The following is a 2,568-nucleotide window of genomic DNA, read 5'->3' as shown; positions in this document are numbered from 1 at the left end:
TTTGTTACATTGGGTTTTGTCCATTGAAAATTGAGATTTGGGACTCGAGGGTTGGGCCTGGAAGTAGGGTAATCGCCCCCTTTTAGTTCCTCTCTCATCTCTTGGTCTTGCCCCCAGTTCAGGATCATTTTGGATGTACTTACCGCTTGAGGCCTGGATTTTCATTTTGGATTTCCTGGCCTGTCCTCCACTTGCCCAGCCCTCCTGTGTCACGTGGCCCATGATTTCCAGTGAGTAAAACCTAGCCTGCTTCCCACCCATTGGTGACCATGGTTACTGCCCCTCTTCGGGATCACTTTCTCTGCCATGTTGGGGAGAACTTCCTGTTTCTAACACAGGAGGAATGATCAGAGGAGAGCAGGGAAGAGAGATTGGGGGAATGGTTGGTAAATATTGCTGGGGACATAATTACAGGGATTGGCGGCCAGTCTGGTTCCCTGGTGCAGAGAATGCTTTGGGCAGCACCATTTGGGCGGGTGTCATCCCACACACAGCCTAGGGCTGACCTCTACAGCCTTGGGTAGAGCTCAGCCCACCAGCAGTGTGAATGGTGAGGCCGTGATGGGGAGGGACCTCCCAGAGCTGGGAGGTGCAGTTGGCGGGGCATGGAGGCAGAGTGCCCTGAGAACCCTTTACCTCTTCCTTTTCAGTGGAGAACAGCACTCCTGGGACCTCCTGGGATAAATGGCCATGGGTGGCCTTGGGTGGCCTTGACTAAACAGGAGCAGTGGGGAGGCACTCGGCTTGCACTGTGGGTCTGGAGAACCCACCCTCTCAGGGTGCACTGAGGTTGTGTGCAGGGTCTGCAGGTAGGGGTTTCTGTGGGCTGGGCAGAGCTGACTCACAGCAGAGGCCTGTGGAGCCAGAAGTGCTTCCATGAGATGCCCTCCCTCTTGGGAGCCTGTGCTCAGGCCTGGGCAGTGGGCATGGCCCAGGTGGCCCCATGGGTGATGTGAACCTCTGAGCCCCTGGTCCCTTGATCATTTGGTCACTGTCCACGGCATTGTTTTCTTTTTGTAATGGATTCCCCAGGAGGGCGTGGGATGAAATGACCTCTGCACTTGGGATGTTCACCCTCCTGATGGGTAGGAGGTGACTTGTCTGTGTATAGGTGAGGGGTGTTGTGGGGTTTGGAAGTCCTAGGTCCCCCTCTGGGGTGACGTAGGTCCTAAAGGGTGTGCACTTGAATGAATGGGTCTGGGGAGGGGAGGATTCCAGGCACATGGAGGGGGCCCCCCACAAGCTGCACAGCCAGGAGAGGCAAGGTGGGTGAGGGCCTTGAAGCACACCAGCTTGGCTGAGGTGGTGATGGGTGTTGGGGAGTTGTGGAGCATAAAGTTAGAGAATGAAGTGGAGGACCCAGAGGGCCACTCTGATGTCCAGAGGCCAGGGACGAGGGAACCAGGGAAGGGGTGCCATCCTGGTGGGGACAAGGTGCTGAGTCCTGGACCCAGGTGTTGGAAAAGAAGGTGGAGGGAAGGGAGCGAGCCGAGGAGTTGGGGAGGGAGAATTTGGAAGGCAGAGTCGGGTATATGAGAATGATGACTCTTGATGGGTGGCAGGTGGGAAGAGGGTGCCTGTGATTTAGCTCTTCTGACAGCAGCCAGTATGGATGACCAGAACCTTCTGATTGAGGCTCCCCCAAGCCTGTGGAGGCTCTGGGGGCTTCCAGAGTGATCTCTGTGTGACAAATTTTGCTTCCCAAGAGGCTGTCCCAATGGCCATGAGCCAAAGCTCTCCAGAAGTCCTAATAGGATGGGCTAGGTCCTGGCTCCTGAGTTTTTGCAGTGGGCAGGGCAAGGTATGGAGGGCCCAGCAGAGGGCACACCTGGGCCTCAGGAGAGAACCCAAGTGTACCTCCTTTGGAAGGCCCAAGTATTTGCAGGTGAGGGAGTCCAGACTTGCCCAAGGCTTCTCAGCTTGGGGCGGGCCCAGGTACAGGTCTGGAAGGAAATGTGCCCTTGCTTGTGCACTTTTGCAGCGGTGTGCCCTCCTTTAACAGCCGGGCTAGGTGTGGTATCACCTCCACTTGGCGGTCAGCAAATAGGCGTGTGTGTTTGGGGGGCAGGGGTCAGGTTACTTGACTTAGTGATGGCGCAAGCCCAGGCCCAACCCCACAGCCTGCGCTCTTCCCGCACAGCCAGAGGTGGGGGCCGGAAGGAGACGCCGGCTGTTTGGGAGTCCTGGGAGTAGAGCCGGTGGGCAGACCTGGTGCGGTGGGGAGAAACAAGGCGCCTAGGAGTTCAAGTTGGAGGAGGACGACCACAGGAACCAGGTATTGGACAGGTAAGAGGGAGCTCGCGGCGCCGCAGAGCGGGGGTGGTGGTTAGCGAACAGGCGGGGCAGGTGAGGGGCGTGGGTCCCACCCGGCGCTGGCAGGCAGGTAGGCAGAGGCCGGGGCGCGGTGCAGAGCGCGACCCCCAGTCCGGCACCTCCCATCCCGGAGGCCTCCCAATTCCGGTTCCAGCGTGGCACGCAGGTGAGGCCCGGCGGGACTGGGCGGGGTGGGGCAGCCGGTCCTTGGGGTTCCCGCTCCTCACCGTCCTCCCGCCGCCGTCCGCGTTGCCC

At 59.0% G+C, this 2,568-nt stretch overlaps 1 protein-coding gene across 1 annotated transcript in view; it reads left to right on the top strand.

Moving 5' to 3' along the window:
- Positions 1–2,191: 2,191 nt before the first annotated feature.
- Positions 2,192–2,568, top strand: part of PLXNB1 (plexin B1) — a 25,971-nt gene continuing 25,594 nt past the window's right edge. The window contains 1 exon segment of the mRNA XM_024751436.1: positions 2,192–2,286. The gene's annotated coding sequence lies outside the window, so the exon portion shown is untranslated.

The sequence above is a fragment of the Neophocaena asiaeorientalis genome, unplaced genomic scaffold (assembly GCF_003031525.2).
Source record: "Neophocaena asiaeorientalis asiaeorientalis breed wild unplaced genomic scaffold, Neophocaena_asiaeorientalis_V1.1 scaffold221, whole genome shotgun sequence".
Classification (NCBI taxonomy): Eukaryota; Metazoa; Chordata; class Mammalia; order Artiodactyla; family Phocoenidae; genus Neophocaena; species Neophocaena asiaeorientalis.
Note: the sequence above shows the minus strand (reverse complement) of the source record. Positions and strands in the feature narration are given on the sequence as shown.